This window comes from Dermacentor albipictus, chromosome 7 (genome assembly GCF_038994185.2).
Source record: "Dermacentor albipictus isolate Rhodes 1998 colony chromosome 7, USDA_Dalb.pri_finalv2, whole genome shotgun sequence".
Lineage (NCBI taxonomy): Eukaryota > Metazoa > Arthropoda > Arachnida > Ixodida > Ixodidae > Dermacentor > Dermacentor albipictus.
The window spans coordinates 24,563,408-24,587,269 of NC_091827.1; the positions used below are offsets into that span (position 1 = coordinate 24,563,408).

Genomic DNA, 23,862 nt, shown 5'->3' on the forward strand with positions numbered 1-23,862 from the left:
ATGCGGTACATGTGTCAAGTGAGATCGTTTCATAGGCCTACAATCGCTCGCTCAGAAGCACCTGCACTTCTTTTTCTTTTCCAGGAACAAGAGATCATGAATACGCATTGTGGTATCCATGGACAAGTCACAAAATCAACACAATCAAATTGCAATTCGTAAACGGCTTTTCTTATTCAGAGAATACAAGCGTATCGACACGGCGTTGTGGTCAAGCATGCAAACGTCGCAAACACGTCAAAGTGCCTACGAGCAACGGCAATTTTCATTTGGGTAATACAAAGACTTACACCTGGTGGTCACGTGCAAGAGAGAATCAAAGACACATTCAGCTGTATAAATATTGCTTAAATGATTTGTCGAAGCAGCGCGTTTTAACAGGAAGCCTTACTTCGATGCCAATTTAGTACGATTTACCTATTCAGACACTCAAAAACATAAAATGCACGATAGATCGTAATACATGAATTAAAATGAATTACCCGGCACATTTTCCCATCAAATGATAAAGTTTGCCACGCTTGAGATAGCTAAGTTTCGCCGACTGTTGGAAGCGAAATTCTTCATGTAAAATCTAAAACCATTAAATTTCCATGAAACTCAATCACGAAACGCACACCTCCTAGCCAAAAAACATACACAGCAATTCCGTAAACGTTATCGGGGCGTATAAAGCGTCAATGTTCAGCTCAAGTGAAACAGATTGTTTATACGTCAGTTTTGCGGAAGTAGCATCTACAGATTATTGGTATATTTTTGGGAGGTATATAATAGATCAAATTCTTCCGATTTGGAATTCTCTTCGAGTGGTTTGCAGTCTTTATTACGCATACTTTTAGAGAAACGTAAACGTGAAGCTCAGTATCTTTTCTACAGCGATAGCTCTCGAGGGTTCCCTCCCGTCGTTTGTTTGATGTCCGCCGGTGCCGCCTTTGATATCCAAAATTCTTTGCGACAATTCGAACTTACACCCAACAGATTGGTAGTGCAGGAATGCACCTCTCAGCCGCTCCCCCGATGCTACACAATAGTGTAGCATCGGAGTTCATTAGCGCAGAAAGCAGTTCGAGCGATTTTTCACTACCTGAAGGCAACAGACTTGAGTGCCCGGCTATAGACATCCTACACTTAAGTTCTCTCCCTCTCTCTCTTTCACTCCCCATTCCCCTCACCACGTGTAGGGTAGCAAACTGGACTCAGTCTGGTTAACCTCCCTGCCTTCTTCCATTCTCTCTCTCACTCTCTCTCTACACGATAGTGGAGAATAACGATCCTGGAGAGTGCGATCACACTAGCAGCTGCCATGATTGGCTAACGCGCGCTCAACATCTGTGCACTGGATGGAGCAGGCGCCTTCTTCGTGTTATTCCAGCACGTAACTTTCCCAGTTGCGGAAGCTTTCCTAAATAACCTAAGCTACTTAATCAGCCTGTTTGCATTAAAATTGATAACCAAGTATATCTACATGTACTACACTTTTTTTTTCGATGAGGCGAGCGCCGGAATGTACACGCCGTCTTTACAGCGCTTAGATGCCACGTGGGTTCCCGACAATCCGGAGGAGACATTACGGCGACGCCCAGGGAGCTGTCATTGCAAAGATTTATAATAAGCTAGCGCACCCACATGCCGGCCTTCAGGAGCGTCAACAACAGTAGATCTCGACAACGCTAGGCGAGTTGGCCGCGTATCGTAACATCACTTTTTAATTCGTCTCTGTCCCTTTTCTACACGCAATCGCGCGCTACGCGCTAGCGCCGTTACGAACACTAGATCGCCCGGCTTTCGCTACTCATGTAGGCGAGGTCATCCTGTGGCAGGACATTTTCCTCCGTGCAGGGCCGGCGCACCCAGTTTGAAGGAACAAAACGAAAAAAATAAAAATAAACGGGACAGCTTGTTGACAGATGCGAAGCCAACTGCAGGGCGCAACAAGCAGTCATTAAAGGCGGGCGGTCGCAGAACGTCGCGGTCGCTAATCGACTACGGCGTACAGAGGGCGGGGATAACCGACTTTGAAGTGGAAGCTGTTTAGGTATATAGAGGACAGCTCAAATTTCCTTGTCCAAGCACTCCGGAACGCATAAACGCTCTCGAAAGCAGTATACAAGGCCAACGACAGGTAATGCGCACGAAGCAGTCACTTCCAGATATCAACATATCACAAGCGCCATCACCAACGGCCTTCATCGCATCTGCCGGGTTGGCTCGGCCTTCTGTGCTGTCCATCATGAAGTGGCCGGTTCGGTTTCCGCGCCGGCGTATTCTGAGGGAAGCGGAGCGTAAACAAAAACATTCTCGTATCGTCCTTCGGGCTCTCCTCAACACCACCACTCCAAGGTGTTGTGTTGGCATCTTCAAAATGTTTACGCGAGAACGATACATACTCGAGTGCTTCGCTGTAGACACGGGTGGCGCTATCTAGTGCGTGCGATTGGTCCATACTCATGCCTTATCTCTTTCCCTCTCTTTCAGTCCACCATTTCCCTCCCCACAAGCACGGTTGCAAAGTGCAGAAAGTTACAGGGACACTAAAGGCAAATATTATGTCAAGCTAAAGTGATAGATTAGTGCTCGAGAACCTCTAAGGCGTCAGTATTATCGCCAACAGCGCCTTAATATTCGAGAAATTGAGGTAAATGCAGGACACGGTTAGATATTCCTTCGGGACTTTCAAGCACTTGACCGATGACGGAAGCACTCCTTAGTTAAATTTTCTCGCTAGTACTCAACCCCTCGTTGGAAAAGAAAAAGCATCCTAGTATTGTATTATGGATGGATGGATAGATGGATGGATACAACTTTCTCGTACGTCCGGCAAGGTTTAACGCGACCCGGGCTCAGGTCTCCCACGTGGGAACGTCAAGGCCCTGCCTCAACGCCGCCTCACGGGCTTGCTGGACTGCCCACGTCTGGATTCCGAGGTCTGAGCTGCGCAGAGCGGCGGCCCACCTCGACGACAGGGTCTCCGGAGTAACTGCCATCCCCCCTATAACTACATTGCACTCCCACAGCATGTGTTGGAGTGTTGCTGGTCCTTCCTGGCACAATTTGCACGTGCCGTACTGATGCTTATCTGGGAAGATAACGTTTCAGACGGAATGGATTAGGGAAGGTGTTCGTCTGGAGTTGTCGCCAGGCGACGGCCTGCCTCCTGTTCAATTTGGGACTCGGCGGTGGGTATATCCTTCTGGCGTTCAAATATGCACTGGTTATGTCGTTTTCTCTGGTGAGTATTGTATTATAAGATGAAATAAAATGCTACTTGTCCAGTTCCATTTCACATTTAGAAAAAATGACTCATTAAAGTTACCCTTGACGACGCTGGCGGTCGAAAGGTTTCGTTTTCGTTCGACTGTGCATCCCCCCCACCCCGCTTTCGCATTTCGTTAGTTTCGTAGTCGCGCAGTGCTGCGCCCGTTTTACTAACTTGCGAAACGCGCGCAAACTGCAAGTAGCAGATAATTCAACGTTCATGTGATGTCGCGTTATGCCCGAACGGTCTACACTCTAAGAACAGTTTACACCCTTTGGCGTGCCCCTTCTGCCACACAACAATAATCGTCATCTGCCTTGATGCGTTTCCTTTCTTCAACGCTGCGAGCCCGGAACTTTCCAGTAACGAACGGCACGCGCGTTATCAGAAGGGGCACTCCAAAGGGTGTAAACTGTTCTACGCTGATAACGCGCGTGCCGTTCGTTACTGGAAAGTTCCGGGCTCGCAGCGTTAAAGAAAGGAAACGCATCAAGGCAGATGACGATTACTGCTGTGTGGCAGAAGGGGCACGCCAAAGGGTGTAAACTGTTCTTAGAGTGTACGCCACATGTCCAAAAAGCAGCTGCAGCGGCGAATTCACCGCTCTGTCGCTCTGTCTCGATCTGCTCGATACCGCGCCTGTCGGGCGCCGTTTTACTCACCGACGGCAGCAAAGGGTGTACACAACGTCACCACTTTCCCGGTTGGGTGGCGGGAGATTTGAATTTCGAAAAAGTTATTCGGACGCTTCAGATGCAATTCTCTCGCGAACTAGGTCTTTCCTTGACACGAAACAAGCGTTGCGAGGATTCTGAAATGGATTTAAACAGTGCACGTCGACTTTGTATTTGCCTTTAGTGTCCCTATCACCCCCTGCCTTTCCTTTTTTTTTTCCTCTCTCCGTCTCTTTCTTAAATCCCATAATCAAGACAATTTAGGCCCCATCGCCACGCTTCAAAGGGTTTAAAGAGGAAGTCTGGCACTTTAGGTGACGTACAATTCCTAGAGGAGACAGCAAGGTGGGAGAGGAAAAGAGGTGGTAGAAGAGAGAGAGAGAGAGAGACGACACGTTGCAGCCCCAGTGTCCGAGACGCGAGGCCGAAGCACGAGCAATTCTGGCACGGAGCCGCCGCGTCAATTGCTCCATGTCTCTCTCTCTCTCCCTCCCTCCCTGCCTCTCTCCCTCTATCGCTCTCTCTCTCCCCACGCTTTTGAAGTCTCGTCCTGGCGCCTCCCTTTGTTTGTTTTCCCGGCCTTCAGAGCGACACTTAGCGTTTGCGGGGGAGGTGGGGGAGTGGGGGGCAAAGGTTGGGAAACACGTTACGACGCCTCTGCAGCGGCGTGCGAGCGAGCAGTCGAGCGTGGTTTCGTGCGCAACAGTGTGGTGGCCGTTGCGCAAGCAACAGTCGATGAATGCGCCGTTAACTACAGCGCCGGTACTCGCGGTGTGGGCATATCAACGTGAAGGCCAACTTTGCCCGCCTGTGCACTCGAGTGACGAGATGCCCGTACGTTTGTCGACATGCGCGTTAATTGTACCGAACGAGTTACTATTGTTCTTGTTGTTTGTGGTACTACTACTACTACTACTACCACCATTGCTGGTGCTGCAACTGCAATCATAATACTGCAACTATATACTACCAGCGCTGTTGCTTTTAATACTACAAATGCTGCTCCTGCTACGACTACTACAGTCTATATACTTCTATATGCAACTATACAACAACTAATGCTGCTACTACTACTGCGATTACTACTACTACTATACTGCTGGAAAACTAATGTCCAATATACTGCACGGTACAAACTGCGTATAATATGCAATTCATATTTGAAGACCAGAACAATTTGCGGAATTGACCAAAGTCTTTAAGTTTGAGCCGACAAAATTCAAGCGCGTTGTTTTCACACGCCGTCACTTAATTGCACCTACCATGACGTTGCAAGGAGACACAGAGAAGTGGCGTTTCTTAACCGTTTCCCGCCTGATGTCTGTATGTGTCTGCACCTAGTTATCTAAGTAGATTCACAATATACAATGCTTTTTTTCGCAATGTGCACTTGAATGTCAACCTGATGATAAGAAAGGCGTCGCAAATCAGTACTCGCGCGATACTGACCAGCTCAGTACGCGAGCACTTGCAGTGAATGGATCACATTCGTAAAACGCTATTGTGCGTGCAGTTGTACTTAACTCTCGGAAGAGCTGTCGAGCAGCAATTGTGCAGCGATGATGACGCAGCGGTGGATGTTTTCAGTATCGGTAACTGCATCGCGTGGGAAGTCATGGCTGTGCTTGGCGGCATACGTCAACACCATTTGCGTCACCCTCGACAGTTGCATCACATTTCTACCGTGGAACCGTGGAACGATGCCCTCCTCTCCTAGATCATTGCGTACACACGCACACACACACACACACACACACACACACACACACACACACACACACACACACACACACACACACACACACACACACACACACACACACACACACACACACACACACACACACACACACACACACACACTAAGTCAAAATGAACTGCTCTGTAGAGCAGATCTCTCTGCGCCATGTTTATCGGGAAGCGCATGCGGCCAACATTTGTGCAACAAAAGAACACGCTTCAGTTGTCACACGCCATGGCATGGACGTTGCAACAGTGAATAGGGAGGTCTCCATATTCTATAGTCTCCATATAATAATATAATAAGAAACGAAGGGGGCACACTTGCAGAAAATTGCATGTTCAACGGTTTAACATTGCGGCCGTGGCACGGACTTCGTCAGAATAAACTTTGACGGCCGTCACGTTAAACCCTTAAACATGCAATTTTCCGAAGTGCGCCCCTCCGTGTATTCAAATATATATATATATATGACTCAACAGGAACGAAGATTTCAAAATGTTCAGAAAGTAACTACGAAATCTCATCCTTTGCACGTCATAATTTCATTGGATGCAGAGAACTCCTTCCTCATTTTAATAATACATATTATGCACTTCCTATAGATACCGCATTAGTTTACTGATAGGGCTGGTGAGTCTGGGAGCAATATGCGTAGAACTGATCAAAAAGGACATACTGAGAACGAGAGATACGAACAAACATATCACGGTGAATAAAGGTTCAGCATTTCAGTAAGATTCCCATCACACGCATGAAGAAAAGAAGAAAAAAAAGGAAAAAAGAAAGCCGAGTATTCTTTAGTTCGTGAGGAAGCGGCATTGGAAGTAGTACGGATCGGTGAATTGCAACAAGACACAAGCGAATAAGGTTCGCGCTTTCCCACATACGTACAACATGCAAAAAATACCAGTATCGCAAGTTATGAAGAAAGCCAGAGGAAAAATTTGCGATGCGAAAAATTCAGTTTTGAAGTTCGGCAAGAAAGCAAGAGTTAAAAAAATGAAACAAGACTATTAAGAAAGTCGGCAAGAAGGACATAGCTGCCAACGGCCCTAATACCACGCTCCCCGCCTGCAATAGTTACGCTCGCTACCCTGCGAAAGCGCAAATGATCAGCCCCGTGCATGATTGCGGACAGCCATGCCCATGATTGCTAGCGTGACCTTCAGTGACCGGCCCTACTGTGTGTGATCAGTGTTGTACCCTAACGTTTCTTCCTTCGAAGATGGGAGGTGGCGGGTTCAAACACCTTGTAGTGTGTATTGTGAACCGGTGATTACGTGCAGGTGTTTACGTGAAACGGTGATTACGTGCAGCTTTACTTGGCGTCTCATCGTGGAGAACACAATCAGCCGCATAGCGAACTAGCCATGGACGTGGTTGATAATTGTGGAGGCTGTTCGACGCGGCGTCACTTTAATTCCGGCTGCAGAGTTGTACTTTAGTCTTTAGATTTGTCCTGTTGCAGTGTTCTACTTTGGTCTTTAGATTTGTCCTGTTGCTCTCCTTTCCTTTTTCCTTTCTCCTCCCCCCCTTCCTATCTTCCATTTCTGTGTTGCTGTCGCCTCCCTTCAGAAGAGTAGGCAGGCGTTGTGCCCCTTCCGGTGGCAGTTGCCAGCCTGCTCCTCGCTTTCCCTTTCCTGTTACCTGTGTATATGTGTATATGTGTGCAAAACAAATAATAATAATAATAATAATGATTGCAAGCATGTGCCCTCATTTCAAAGTCATTGCAGCGCTTGCAAGCTCTCATACATTACCGGTTTGGTCAGGCTTGGGAGCTGTAAGAGACCACGATCGCGGCGATTTTCCGGATACGTCCCACGAATTCGGAGAGAGACAGGCACACCAAAACAAAGGCCAAGGTAAGAAATGAGCCGTTTAGAAATAGTGGGGCCCAAGCAACTTCGCGTATAGCCCCTCAAGCGTACGCAACAGTGCATTCGTACGATCGAAGAAATCGTTAATTTTCATGCTGTATGTACGGCGCATCACGTGACACGTCACGGATTGCTGTTGCAATTATCGGGCTCGACCAGGACGCGCACGGACGTAAAATGAAGAGCTATTACCTGTAACGTACGAGATGCTATTATTCGTATGCCGATTCTGAAACGCGTGAAACGATCTTTTCTTTTTTTTTTCATCTCTCTCTCATACGTACCGATAAAGGAGGCCCATTACTTTTACGCGTTATACGCGCAGCTGGGGCCATTCATTCCCCACCGTAACGAACGTCTCCATCGTTAGCGCGGCTTAACGTCGGCAGACGTTGTGATTCCCGCACCGTGGCACTCGAACCAGGATGCAACACACACGTCCGACAACTATTACAAAAGAAACTTCTGAAAAACAAGGGCGCGACTTGCACCCAAGGGGTGCGCGCTGCCATTCGCTTATTTATGGCCCGCGCGGAGCGTTTCGTTCCTGAGCGCCATCACGAAAAAAAGAAGCCGCGGCGTCGCCCGAAGGGTGATAGCAATGTATTAGAATATTACACGAAATAAGGCTGCGGTACATAGTCTTAGGAGCAGACTAAATTGCAGTAAACATTCGCTTACTAACTACAGGCACGCGTGGTATCAAGGCGCCGAGGCACACACATGAACAGAGTTCACTATATCACCGCGAACATTCGTGTTGTGTCATCACTTCTTAGATAAAACCTGTAGTGGCACTCTGACGCCACTGAAGTCTTGAATTGTGTATCTTAGATAGAGCGCACGTGCTTGTGTGTGTGTGTGTCTGTGATGTCACTGGTTAGTGGCACTGTATAGCTATATAAGACGGCCACGTAAGTGCCTTGTGGTTCTTTTCCGTTGTATTGCAAGTGGCAATAAACATGTGTTCCTGCAAGTAGGCTGCTGCGTACTTGAAGACACAACAATTCGCGCTCACAACGCTGGCGTGTTGAGCGCCATCGACAGCAGGGAGCGCTCGTGCTTCGCCCGGAGCGAACGTTCCGCGCTGCCGCTCCCTTTACCGTTCCTCTGCGTCGCGCCTCTGAAACGCAGCGGATCACGTGACCTCCTACACGCGGGGCGCGCGCGGGAAGACAAACGGCATCAAGGCACCTGCTTCCTCGGGTACGCCATACTGTCGCCGTCACGCTTGCAGCCTCAATGTCCAACGAGCCTGAACGTAGAAAGAAGCGGTACGTCCGATCGTCAACATTCAGACTCGTTGGACATTCCGTTTAGGTTGCACCTATTCCGTCTCGGTTGGACATATATTCCGTGTTAGTTGGACATTTCGTCTGCCCGGTCATATGATCCGCCGGACTTACTTTCCGTCTTGTTGGACATTCCATCACCTTCGGCGTGCAGGCTTTAAATCTTCGTCACACTTGCACAATACAGCCCAATGTTTTTTTCTGGTGGTGTAGGGGTTGAGGGACGGACTCCGGGATGGAAAAAACCCAAACTTGGGAGGGATTTATTCTACATTATTTACAAGGAGGTGAGCGTCAAGTACCAGTCGTGCAGTCATTACGGGCCGGCAGCAACTCGGACGCTGCGGCCCGCGGCAAGAAGTTCGAGAGAGGTGAATCAGGGAATCAGGGCATGTCCCAGAATGCTCAGGTCTCTCTGGAAGGCTTCTTATAAACCCTTCGAGCACTGTAAGTCACGTCATGTTTGACCAATGGGAGAGTCCGCTCCGATGACGCCACTTTCAGCCAATGGTAGGCGCCCGTGTCGCGGTGTCACACCTGGCGGCTCTCTGTAGTCTTGCCTCGCAGACTGGCAATGCACTTCTAACGAGGAGAAGGGGAGGGCTGCTCATGCTCCATTGTCGGATGCCCACCTGCTAATCCCGGCGGCGCACGAACTTGTTGGCACGTGAACTTGTTGCCTTAAACTTGTTTGCTCGGCCGCTCCTCTGGAATGCGCTTTCCTGCTTCTGCATTCCTCAATTAGCTGTGCTGCAATCCGATGTGGTCTGGGGAACTCGAAGTAATCGCAGGAAACAGCTCCATATCTAACAGCTCGTCCTCGCCCCGGTTGTTCTGAATGGCCGGTGAACTCAATTCGCTGGCCATGAGGAACGCTGAAAGAAGCTGCAGGGTACTGGGGTCGAGCCTCGTTTGACAACCCTCGGGATCCTGGGCCCTGGAGAACATACGTCAAACAAACCAAACAACACAGCGCTGCACCACGCGTAAGCGCAGGCTCTTCACCCCTGACTCGCCAGGCTATTACTGAGTCAAAATCAACCCTCATCTTTTAGTTCCACAATTTTGACAAAGCAGTTCCAACCACCCTTCCAAACAGCTATCCATTTCTCCTCGATTGCCGACAAGACCAGAGTACTATTGTTGTTGCAAAACAAAAGGGTCGTTGACGATGCAAACAACAAATGAAAACAGCCGAACATAACTTAAGTGGCCTAACTACACAAACAGCATGTTTCCAATCTATCGCAGTGGCGTACTTATCGCACGTAATGGTGCCACTGAACAATCTGGTCAACCTCACAAGTACGTAATCACAAGCGCACTAGCCTTGTGGTCACTAAACAAAACGCGTACTTGCGTTGTAGGCAAACTTTTCATTTACGCTTACTCACGTTTCTTCCCTGAAAGTCCTACAGGACACGTGACGTAAACGAACAATTAAGTTGCGGGACTTATACACTCCGCAGAACCCTTAAAATGATGCGTCTTCTACTAACTCTTTCCACGCACGCTCACTAAAGAAGTCAGAACACGGCTGCCCTCCACACACAAGCAACCCAGTCATAAATCTGCTTCCTTCCGTCCACACAGGACACGCGCTAATGGAACTAAGAACGCTTCTCCGTGCAAATCATGCACTCACTGAAAATCTACGCGCTTAACCTTAGAAAATTCAAAACACTTAAAAAGGAAAGAAGGTTAACTAAAACACACGCGCTTTACGATAGGCCTCTCAACGATAACCTTGACCTTCAGGTTACTCACACACACAAAAAAAAGCCTATCTACTTATTAATGAGCATCTCGCGAGACTACACGTTTACTTAAAACGCATCTTTCAAATCTCGAGCTTCTCAAACGAAAACACAAACAAAGCTCATACCTTTACATATTGAAAGAAAACCTAGTCTCAAATCGCGAAATTTTCCGATGCTCAAAAATAAAAACAAAACACGTTATTTTTTTTTGCTACGGAAGCTCTCTTGGCCTTCCGTTCCAAACGCTTATGTCTGACTCATACTCTGAGCCCTCCTCGGGGTGGGCGCGGCTTGAAAGCTACTCTGGCTGCCGAGAAACAACAAAAGGGCTGATTTACTATCAGCTCCCCCAAGACGTTACGGTCTCTTGCCAATTTGCGTCCTGGCGCCCCGCTTTCAACACAAACTCGATTGACCGCGTCGCTACTCCCCACCTGGTCTCGTCCTGCCACATTGCGTTTCTTCGAACTGCACGCTGAGCTATGAAAAGAACTACGGAACGACGAGGAGATTAACAGCCTCGTGCCCTTTGTCCGCGTCCGTGCAGAGCATTCGTCGCGGTGCCCCTTTGACCGGTGGCTCGACCATTCTGGATGCGTCAACATCGTCCTTGACGACCGCACCTTTTTCCTCGCGCCCTGCCCATTTGGGTTTCTCGCCATCTTTGGCGGCGCCTCATTAGTTACCGACTTTCGGTTTTTACTGCGCTTCTTTTTACGGCGCTTTCTCTTTGCACTCGTTTTCATGTCGCCTTCTCGTGCCTCGTGCTGGCCGGTACACATTTCGTCGGCCCGGATCGGTCTCTTACCCGCACAGTCTGATTGATTTTCCTTTAAATCAACATTCTCTCTGCCTCGACTGGCGGACAGCTCAACCGACTCTGGAACAATGCAGCAGGCTTTACTCGAGTTAGACAACTCGCACTCTTGCGAACTGCCCTCTACTACATTGCCCAGCTCACGCTGTGCATCGGCACACAGCCCGTCGGTATCGATCGCTGTCTCACGCGCACAGTCCGAATGATTAATAACTGAACCATCCCTATCTAGGCTATCTAGACTGGCGGAGAGCCGCACCGGTCCCTGAACAATGCAGTTGTATTCTCTTGAGCTACGCAGCTCGCAATCCTGAGAATTACCCTCAACTGCACCGCTCAGCTCGCACTTCACTTCTGCACGCACATCTGGCTCTACAGGGGTGCTCGCTTCTGTCGGGTCAACAGTACCCTTTTCTTTGCTAGCAACCTCGCTAACATTACCAGCGACGCACACACGCGGTAACTGTGCCAATTAGTTCGCAGCTGGCCTAGCTGTCTCTACAGTCATCTGTTGGCACAGCACCTGGTCGCTCTCCTTGCGGCCTTTAACGGCCTCTGTTGCCACTAAGGCATCGTTAGCAGCTAGCCTTTTCCCTTTACTTATGAGTCGGCAGCCAATCTCACAGGCACTATTCTTCTCGTCGGCTTCTGGCGAAAATCCGTTAGGTGCTTCCTCATTCTTTCGCTCTGTACTACCTACAGAATTCAGCCGTTGTCTCTGTGCCAATAACTGATCACAATACTGTATCTCTTTGATCAGTGCTGCCTTCTCTCTCTCATACTTTTGCTCACGCTCAAGCTTACGTTCCTGATACTCACGTTTGCGTTCATTCTCACGTTCGTGACGCTGACACCTAAGAGTAAGTTCTTGAAGCTCCTGCTTCCGTTCATTCTCGCGTTCTTCACGCTGACGCTTACTCCTAAGTTCACGACGCTCTCGCAAACGTACACGACGCTCCCGCTCCCGTGGCTCCTGTATCACCTCCCAAGCAAGCTCAATGCTTTTGTCATCATTGCCACTATCATTAATCGCCTTTATGATAGCTGGCGTTTCCATCCGTTCGTCCGCCTCAACTCCCAAATCGTCGCACACCAACAACAAGTCCAACCTCGTCAACCTTCTAAGATCCATGGCAGCTGCCCCGACAGGTGGTCAAAACTGTTTTCCTTAATTAATTTGTGCAAACACACAATGCATCAAACTCCCGATTCCCAGAACTATCAAAATTGAACACACAACCTTTGAGTCTGGCGAATCATAAGGAAAAAAACCACGCGCTCACTTACGGTTGCAGCACCCTGCCATCCGGTCCATTTGTCCGCTGTTCCCGGTTCCTCCGGACTCCCTGGGTCGAAGGCTCGCTCCTTCTTCGCTACTCCCAGTTTCTTCGGACCTCTTTCAACGAAGGCTCTCTCTTCTTCGCTCTTCCCGGTTCCTTAGGATCTCTCTCGACGAAGGTTGATCTGTAGCGCTGCCACCAGCTGATGCATTCGGAGGCGATCCTACCGCTGCCAACCAGATGTAGGGGTTGATGGACGGACTTCGGGATGAAAACCCAAACTTGGGAGGGATTTATTCTACATTATGTACAAGGAGGTGAGCGTCAATTAACAGTCGTACAGACATTACGGGCCAGCAGCAACTCGGACGCTGCGGCCCGCGGCAAGAAGTTCGAGAGAGGTGAATCAGGGAATCAGGGCATGTCCCAGAATGCTCAGGTCTCTCTGGAAGGCTTCTTATAAACCCTTCGAGCACTGTAAGTCACGTCATGTTTGACCAATGGGAGAGTCCGCTCCGATGACGCCACTTTCAGCCAATGGTAGGCGCCCGTGTCGCGGTGTCACACCTGGCGGCTCTCTGTGGTCTTGCCTCGCAGACTGGCAATGCACTTCTAACGAGGAGAAGGGGAGGGCTGCTCATGCTCCATTGTCGGATGCCCACCTGCTAATCCCGGCGGCGCACGAACTTGTTGGCACGTGAACTTGTTGCCTTAAACTTGTTTGCTCGGCCGCTCCTCTGGAATGCGCTTTCCTGCTTCTGCATTCCTCAATTAGCTGTGCTGCAATCCGATGTGGTCTGGGGAACTCGAAGTAATCGCAGGAAACAGCTCCATATCTAACAGTGGCCCTTTAAAAAAAAAGGATATAGCACTGTAGAATACTGCACCTTGCTAAGTTGCGCTGTGGAACGAGCACCCCATTTATGAGCGCGAAGATATACGTGCAGCAAACCCTATGCAGGATTCATAAAAGTGAACAGAGACCCATCAAACAGGCACTCTTAGGGCACATTCACACCGGCGACTTGAGGAGTTCGCGCGACCATTTGCGACTCGCAATCAAAAAGCGACCGAAGGTGACTGATGTTCACACCGGCAAGCCCCGCTGAGCGCGACCCGCAATTCGCAATCCCGGCGATTATCGTTCTCAGCGGGAACTCTCTGAATCTACGCGGAATTTGAATGAGACGCCGGAGGAGGCCGGATGTAGACACACGAAAGATCACTTCCGGTGCGCCGCTGATTGGTTTATCAGTTTTGCGACCACGGTCGCGCGACTGAAAAATCGCGCAGAGCGCGACTCGCCCAAAATGGTCGCTTTTCGAGAAAGGCGACCGTTTGCGACCATTTGCGACTGGTCGCAAAGCGACCAACTTGGTCGCGCGACCTCCTCAAGTCGCCGGTGTGAATGTGCCCTTATACGTTCCGCCCGATACGCCGGAGAAGCGGCCAGGCTTGCGCGACTCTCATAACGGCTGACCTCACGCCTCTCGAGACACCGCTCCACAGTGGAGAGAGTCCGCAGCAGCGAAAGTGCAAGAATGTGTGTGTGGGTAATGTGTGTGTGTGTGGGGGGGGGGATACTGTTATAAGGCTTGGCACGGCCACTATCTTTGCCGCTCGAGAGTCTCTGGTTGCCGTTTTGATTCGTTGTGCGCGTAATCTTGACGCACATCGCGCGGCAACGCCAAACAGAGCTCATGTTTCTGACGCGCTCGGCGGATGCTGCAACGCAACACGCGAGCACGTTGTCGCAAAGTCTCAATCCGTCATTACGAGCCGACTCCTTATCATCGTCGTCATCAGCCCGTTTCATGTCCTTAGTGCCAGGATCTTTTGGGAAACGGGCTATATACACCCATTTTGGGCGTTGTCTCGGTGTCTCCAACGGATGACAGGGCCCGTTGCCAAGAAAACACGTAAAAAAGATCAACACGCACACACACACACACACACGCACACACACACACACGCACACGCACACAAACACGGAAGTACACATGCACTATTAACAACACTTCGTACAGTTAAACGGAAAAAGCTTCTACAAGCGCAAACATGCAAAAATTAATCGATATTGCAATGAGCCTAGCAGAAAACACGTAGAGTTCACCAGGTATCGGTACGAGGTGTTCAACGGCGAGTATTGGTGAGTGATCTGAGACCGCAGGTCGCTGCTCGTACTTGCCGTCGTGCCTTGAACTTTGTATACCGCTTCTGTCGCTGTGGCCTCTGAGGAGTCGCTCGCTTGCTTGCCGCGCCCCTACCTCGTGGCTGGGTGGAAGTCCTGCGGGTACCGGCCCAAGAAGCCCACCGATACTGCACCTCCGCAACGTCCGCCGTCTCGCCTCCCCTGGGTCTATGGCAGCCAGCGAACGGTAGCCAACCGCTACCAAGAGGAGACCCCGCCGTCGGAAACCACACCGCCGACTGGGTGGGCGCTCCGGAGACTGTGGACCATGTGTCCGGTTTGTTCCTGTACCGAAGACGCCTTGACTTCTTCGGGCGTCCCATCGACGTGTCCTCACTTTCTCCACCCTTCGCTCTCTTTCTCTTTATCCATCTTCCTCCAACCTCCTTTTCCTTACGCTCTCTCTGGACCCCGTGGTGCGCGCTGATTGGTGCTTAACGTTTTTCTTTTCTTTGTTTCTTACTTTTTCTTTCTTTTTTTTTTGCGCCGGCATGGGCATTCGCGCCGAGGATTGCCGCTCGTCTTCGTCATCTTCCAAAGCGCTTCGGCTGTCTGCGCGACCGCACACACTGTGGACATTACAATGTCCACTGCAGCACGAAGGTCTCTCCCGGCGATATTCTACTGCCCCTGTTGACTTCATCCATTCCTCGCAAATTATCGAATTTAATCATCGCCATCTAGCTCTCCGCCGTCCTCCACTGCGGTTCCCTTCATTTGGCATCAATATTAGGTAATTCTAACATATCACCGCCTAAATTAACCTCCCTGCTGCTGCTACTTCCCTGTCTCTTCCACCACTCTTTTCTACCCCATCCCCTCTGTGCAGCGCGGTTGAGGTGTCCTCATCTGAGAGACAGTTACTGCGCTGCACTTTACCCCATGTTTCTTCCTTCCCAAACAAGAATCTCTCTACCAACCCATTTCTCTCTCTGCCTCTGTAAATTCTGGAGTTGACGTGCCTGAACCATTATCTGATTATGAGTCACGCTATAGTGGGGCACTCGGGATTGATGTCGACCTTCAGGGAACGGCTTCCTAACCTGAACCTAAATCTAAATACACAAGCGTTTTTGTTTTCTTTTCTTTTCCGCATTTGGCACCGTTAGTAATGCGGCCGCCGCGGCCATGGGACCGCACCCACGCCCTCGAGCTCATCGGCGCAAAGCTATAGCCACTAAGCTACTGATGCGGCCACGTATACGCCACCGATTACGTGGCCTGTCCAACTCCACTTCCTTCCTATTAACATAAACTAGAATACTGGCTATTCCCCGTTTGCTCTCTTATCCACGTCGCCGTCTTCCTGTCGATTAGAGATCCACTGCATAGGCAAACAAATAGGCAATATTTTAATATGTACCGTACGATAGCCGCCGCTGTAGCTCCATCTTTCACCATTCCACGCTTGATAAGGAAGATGCGAGTTCGGCCACAACCTGTAGCAAATCGTCTCTTCATCCACTTTCAATTACCTTTCCTTTGGTATTTCTATAATTGAATTCAAGGGAACAGATAACGAATGAACGGTTTAAGCCTTTTAATTTCCGCTTAACCAAAATAGACGATACCATCAAGTCAGAGTTAGCAGCGTGAAAAGTACAAAGACGCAGCGTTTTGTTCGAAGCCGTCGTAGAAGTGTCAAGGAAGATTGAATGGAACGCGTAGATGTGCGAAGAGCTAGACGGAATCGCATTCCCGATCGATCACTTTCAAGGGTTTCATTCATCAGCGCGTGTTAAATGGATAATTAAGCCCAGCTGGGGCGCATTGTGAGGACGTTGTCGCTCCGGTAAGCATTGGTGCTGAACTCTACCTCACGCGTAAGGGATTAGTGACTCATATTTTGCATAAGTTGTAGAAACACCACCACACGCTTCTTGCACGTAAAACGGATCACATTTAGCCTCAGTTCGTTGGCACGATGCGTTGCGTATGTTTACACATGCCTGAATGAAGTCAAAGTGTGAAGATTGCGAAACAATATACTTTAATTTGAACACTTTAATAATTTGGTTAAATAACATTTTCTTGCCTAAACGAAGAAATATGATTGTGGGACATTCGCTGTCGATTTCGCCTTAAATTCACTATGGAATACCTTACTGGCTAACCTTAAAATAATATTCTGCCATTGCCTCACTTAAATTCGAGTTGCGCGCTTTCCAGCAATGCATGTAAACCCGATTTAGTATATACTTTTTGTGTAGTATTCGTATGCGGATTTTTTGTTATTATGTTTATAAGCTCACATTTCTATCAGGCCTGTAATAATTTGCCCTTTGATGGAACGATTTTGCGTTTTGTGTTTGTAAGTATTAGCACGAGGACTCGCCCTTACAGTGTTTTGACTTCAGACTTACTCCTGTATATATACTTGTGTACTATGTACAAATGTACTTGTGCTATATACAAAAAATAAATTGAATTGAATTGACACTAAATTTGTCTCGCAATGCGGGTCCCGGGGTCGACATTATCGCGACGTCATGATAAGGAACACGTTGCGATGTTGTGCAGCAATGAAGGTTGCAGGTATATGATGGTGTTGCTTATATGAAAACAAAACACGCGAGTGCGGGACTCGTTCTTCCGAGCTTTAAAGGCGTTGCCACTTTTTCCGCTGTAGCCGTGCACATATCGGTGCACAAACCAGCGGCGCCGGTGCGTTGTCAGGGCATTGCAGGAAGCGACATGCAGATAACGAGTCGCCGCGACATTCACCGACAGCCGTTATCCGTTAGTAGATCAGTCGAGTACCGGAAATCCGTGCCTGATTAGAAGCTCCACAGATCGCCCCCTCCTCTCTCCTTCCGCCGTCAGCCACTCCCTTTCTTGCTGCTCAGTAGGAAGCCTGTGAAAACACTCAAACTGCACTTCACTGGCCGTGACCTTGGCTTTGGTGTGCTGGCCTTCCAGTGGCGTAGCTAGGTCGTCTGGCACCCGGGGCCCATAGGTCTTCTGTCACCCCCGTCCCCGGGTGTCGCCGGCGGAAAGGGGGGTGTCTTCAGACGTATATGACACCCCCCCCCCCTCACTGGCCCCTTGCACCCGGGGCCCACGGCCCCCCGGCCCCCCCTGTTGCTACGCCACTGTGGCCTTCCTATTCCGCAGCACAATGTCACATTCGGACATACTGTCGAATTCCGCCATCTTGTCGGTTCTGATTGGCCGACTTGGCGGCTACTACGTTTGTGATTGGCTCAAAACACCAACAAGGCGGAATTTCGCGTGTGTTCAAAGGAATAGCACCCGTGTCCGCCACTAAAATGAAGCGCCAGTCGTACTAAAGGTAGGGGGGGGGGGGGGGGCATGCTTTAAGTGTCCGCCTAGAGGAGATTTATACTTCATATGCTGCTGAAATTCTGATTGGCTGGGCTGGTGTACGCAGCCAGCCAATCAGCATTTCGGCAGCAGACAAAATGAACATGTCCACTAGGTGGACGCTTACAAACATACCCCCCCCCCCCCCACCGCCCCGCCCAACCTAAAAATTATATATACCTGTTCGATCGGTAAGTGTATGCCCTTGTCAACGGAGATGGCAAATTGCGAGTTCAAACTCCGTTAATGGATGCGTCACGAGGTTAGAATAAACATTTAATTCTGAGGTTTAACCTCTCGAAAATGCACAGTGTACTTGAAGGATGCCGTATTGGAGGACACCGGGTTAATTTTGACACCCTGCGTTTCCTTAACGTGCTCCTAAATCTAAGTACACGGGTGTTGTTCTTTTTCCTTTGGCCCCCATGGTAATGCGGCAGCCGAGGTCGGAAGAACACGCTATAGAGTTTCCTACAAAATTGAACACGCACGAGGCTTCACCAACGAACTGTCGCTTGCGTTGTGAGATGTGTGCCCAACTATCAGGTGGCAGCTTTGGCAGTGGGTGTGTATAGTTAGGCGTCGGGTTGTGCATGTCGAGCGAGCGATTCCCGAGCATGACTTATTTGATTAAGAATAAGGGCCCCAGCTTAGATTACCATGTGCACCGTACTTCTCTGCCTCTCTGCTATCGAATCCTTTCACTCGTTAATTCTACTCAAAATAAAACGAAACTTCGAGTGTGCACGTGTTGTGTGCGAGTCCGAAGGTCCTTCTAGCCCCCGTCAGTACGTTTGCTTCTTTCCGTAGTTCTGCCATGCATGAATCTTTATAAACCGGCTCTCGCTCAACTTCCTGCACTTCGGCAATTACCATAGGCGATTCGGACCGTAATTATGCAAACGCACGCGCGTCGCGGTCACGTAGCTGCAATATATCCCCAAACAGCGACCTCGAAGCACGAGTAAACCATATGCCCGAAGGCATCGATAACCGTGCTCGGATAATTCTATACACGAGGTTCAATGAGTCACGCACACTCGGAAGACGATCTGCGAGTAACGTGACGACAGACGCGCCATGCGTGGAACTTGACCAATGTCTCACGGCGTACAATTTCGTTTTTTTTTATACGTTGGTCGGAACAACGCGTATGCATCGGAGCGAACATTCGTTACAACCGCTATTGCGTCACCCAGCGTCTCAACACGGCGTGTCGGGTCGGGTACGCAATTTACCGCTGAGCTCGGGTAAACTATCAAGCACGCGGTGATGAAAGCACTCGAAAGAGTGATTTGTCCGGCGATGTTGGAGCGCGCGTTTTTCTTCCAGTTCAAAACACAAGAAAAGCTCACATATCGCTGCTGACCAAGCCAGTTCCCTACACATACGTACAACACGACTTTGAGACTTGATTGATTGATTGATTGATTGATTGATTGATTGATTGATTGATTGATTGATTGATTGTAGAGCTTCACGTTTCCTTTGACCACCTGAGGTTCTTGAACGCACATATAAATATATGTCGCCACAAGCGTTTTCGCATTTCTCACACAACGGAATGTGGCTGCCGTGGAAGTGTATTGAAACGGCGATCTGATGCTCGCAGTGGGATACCGTACGCTATATAACATATACCGTACATATAACGTATGGCATATCCATGATAGAGTGTGTAAGCGTGAGTGAACGAGGACGTAGAAAGAAGCAGACACACAGAGACAGCGCATCTTATAAGTATCTGTATTCGTATCTGTTGCTTTCTACGTCCTCGTTCAGTCCCGCTTATACACTCTATCATGGATTCTAACCAACTAGCTCGCCAACGTGTTTTAATCAAGTACGGTATATACCGTACGGTATATAACGTACGGTATGCAACGCACGGTATGCAACGTACGCTATGCAACGTACGGTATATAACAACAGCGGCTGCTACTGCAGGCTATAGGGCTTTGCACGTGGAAATATTCATGCACATACATTTGCAAGACAGAATACGCGAACTACTGGACTACGCATAAGCATAATATTACTCATAAGGTGCGCGCTGATTTTATAGGTTCGCAAATGCTTGCGAGATTTTGTTCAAACTGTTCCCATTTCTAGAGGCTCAGGAACTATAGCAGCACGCTCTCTGCGCAAATGCGTGCATATCTGGCACCGGAACAGGATGAAACGGCAGGGTGATTGACTGAGCTATTTTGTGGCTGTCATGACGCGTTTCCGGCTCGACAATCACTTCCGGCGCACGCAGCCCGCAAAAGTGTAGTCTCTCAGATCCGTTTTTGTTACTCAGAGGCAGCCGAGAGTGGGGCATAGATTTGGGACATCAAGTATTAGTGAATAGCAAAAAAAAAATGCATTGACAAAGTTCGTACAGGACGAGCCGGTACAAAAACAGGCGGTCACTGCGTACCTGCCAACCCTAAACCTGTGAGATTTAGAATTCGTAGAAATCTCGCGATTGGGATAGGGGGGGGGGGGGGGGGGAAGGGTGGAGGGGCACGCAATCTTAAAACTCTGCCCCTGAACTCACACCTTTGTTGGAATAGGTATGTGTGCTTATAACTGGTTTAACTTCAGCGCAGCACCCAAGGTGCAGCAAACTTGGAACAGCAGCGACCGGCAATTGCCACACACTTCCTTTAGATCGCACTTGCTTCTTCAGCAAATTTGCTGTTGCCGATTTTGCATGCTTCAGGAAACATACTCGATAAACTTGCGATTCCAGCCCGACGGCGCCTACCTGGGCACGCACATTAGTCTCTGCCCAAACGAAGCGTCATTTATGAAATGCGATCTAACATTGGATGTCGTCTTCCTGCCTGAGATTTATTATTAGATACGAAAAAAAATTGTACACGCCTGTGACACCGCGATCGCCAAAATAAATCATGCAATAAAATATGTATGACCCCAATCAACTCCGTAGTATTCTGCCGCCTTTCAAGTAAACCTATAGTTCTTCGTGCGATAACACTACGGCTATGGAATGCTAATTCACACATGCGCCTCCGTCCCACGTCGTTTTGCTACTTCCACGGTTACACCGTCGCTGTTGCCTCCCGTCTTCGCATTGATCGAATCGAGCGGTGCAGCAGAGGCAAGTTTTGAAGAAATCAGACTTGCACACGTTTCATAAAAAGAAGCAGCCGATTACAATTACAATTACTTCATTCAAAAACATGGAACTGATTACAGTTAGCGATTACTGCCCCGTGCACAATAGTATTTGAGGAATTACTCATAAGTAATAGATTACTTCTACGTGACTTTCTTCCGAGCATTTTATAACATTGCCCAGATACCTTAATTAGAACGAGCTGGCCTGGCCCGTTCAGTGCTTCTTCTACAGTCCCTCCTACATTGCTCATCTCTACTAACATGTGCTTTTCGAAAACTTCGTTGGTCGTCTTCCCCCGTTTTTGTCGTGAAGACATCGGCAGCGACATCTTGCGCACAAGAATGTCGTTGCTCAGCATCTGGGTCCTCCCCTGTGACGCGCAACGCCTCATTGTTGCTGCGACTTGAAGAAGACGCTCCCGGATGGGCCAATGAAAAACTCTGAAAAAAATGTCTCTAGATGATTTACCGGCCTTAACATCTTCAGTGTCCGTCGTTACATCGAGGCATACCAGCACCGGTTCAAATCGTCGGCCGACATCTGGCGCAACGTTGACAATGGGAAATACATATCGAGCTGTCGGGTTTACCCATCTGAACACGCGCATTCGCGAGAAAGCCGTGTCGCATGGTGTCGGACGCTGTATACTGCAGTTCCCCTAAAATTCAGGTTCCCAAAGCTGCGTCACCTGTTGCAGCTTGTCTCGTCTATAAACTAACTAATTTCAGTTAATTGTTTACCGAAAAATATTTTAACTGTATTACAGTGAGCGTCACTGACTGAAAAAAAATTAAATCACAACATTGCTGACGACGCCGAAAATGAACAATGTTTCACTCAACACGAAAGTACGCGGTCTCCCCTCTGGGTGGTTGCTAACTTAAGAGGAAAGGGCGAAGTTAGAACTCGCTTCGAAGTGGTGAGTCAAACGTGTCGAGACATCTCCACAAAGTGCTCGTATAAGCGGCACGTGCGGGGATAAAAATTGTTAAATCACAACATTGCCAAGGAATGTAACGGACTACAAGTAATTAATTACAGGTAATTCTCTACGTCCAAGTTTCGTAGCAGCGATCTTGCTGAATATCTCCCTCCCCTCTCCCCTCCTTATCATCCCTCGATCGTTCAATGCGTAAAGGTTTAGTTTGTCATTCATAATTTGTTGTAATGTATTTTCCCATGTGCTGCAACCGTCTCCATATGGAGGCAAGCAGCATGTATGAAATAAAAATAAATAAATTTCACAGAATCACTGCCCGACTCGTTGGCTCAGTGGCTACGGCTTTCAATGGGGCCGAGCACGAGATCGTGGGTTCGATGCCCTGCCGCGGGGATCGCACTCCAATCGGGGCGGAATGAAAAGGTATGATCGTGTACTTGGCATTTAGGGCCACGTTAAAGGGCCGAGCACGAGATCGTGGGTTCGATGCCCTGCCGCGGGGGTCGCACTCCAATCGGGGCGGAATGAAAAGGTATGATCGTGTACTTGGCATTTAGGGCCACGTTAAAAGGACACTATACGGGAGACTGCCATTAATTCGGATCACCAGCGCCCCCTTCCCCCCCTCGCCGTTGCTCTCACAGACACTGTTGAAGCTTGGGCAAGTTGGTGTGACATTGTTTTTACAACAGTGCAAAGGACTAGGACAAAACGAATGCACATACACATCGCTGTGTATGTGTACTCGCTACTGCCCATCTTATGAAAATGAAAGGCAAGACCTCTGCACAGCTCTCAATCAGCTAGATGGAAAGCCGTTCACCTTGAAGAAGATCTTGGGATCATGGCCTCGCATATCGCAGCTACAAAAGGCCACAAAAGCGCTGCTGCGATATTTGAAAGCGACCAGATTGAGTCAGCGCCTGTGATTCGGACTGAGAGACCGACTGATATCTCCAGTGGACTTTCTCTTCTTTTCATCTTTCCGTCCCCCTTTCCCTTTCCCCAGTGTAGGGTAGCCAACCAGGCTCAGTTCTGGTTAACCTCCCTACCTTTCATTTATCATTTTCTCTCTCTCTCTCTCTCGTGTAGTCCTAGGCCTTTGCGCTGTTGCAAAAAGAAAGACTCCCACAGCCTGCGCATTGCTTTGGAAGGCTTAACCCCGTAATTTCATTTGCACAACCACTGAAGTTAAAGAGTTTGGTTGACAGCTCGAGCGTCCGGTCGGGGTTACAGTTAGTCGAAAGCGAATGTACAATCCGCCAAAAAAGAAAAGAAGCCAAGACGCCTCGGCTCTAGTACGGGAGTCATGCATCGCTCCGTAGTATGCGAGTCCAAATGTATCGTATTTATTCGTTTATCTGGTGTGGTCGGCGTCCCTTCCTAGATTATGAGAAATCGGTGCCAAATAAATACGACCAGAGTCAATGTCCCCTACGTCACTCCTTCGCGGAATTCTGCGAACGTCGCGAGCTGCAGATGTGAAGCAGTAGGTATGTTGCAGCCATTTCTTTTCGATTCTTCTTTTTTTTTTTACGGTGAAGAATTTACTCCCTCACCCGCTGGGGTTGCTC

General features: G+C 49.0%; 1 protein-coding gene across 2 annotated transcripts in view; it reads right to left on the bottom strand.

The window, feature by feature from the left end:
- Positions 1–23,862, bottom strand: part of LOC139047747 (fatty acid CoA ligase Acsl3-like) — a 62,927-nt gene that overhangs the window by 35,665 nt on the left and 3,400 nt on the right. The window contains exon 1 of one of the 2 annotated variants that reach the window (XM_070521767.1): positions 7,435–7,458. The exons of the other annotated variant lie outside the window; for it this stretch is intronic. The gene's annotated coding sequence lies outside the window, so the exon portion shown is untranslated. Of the gene's footprint in view, positions 1–7,434; positions 7,459–23,862 lie in introns of those variants that run through there. 2 annotated transcript variants of the gene reach the window in all.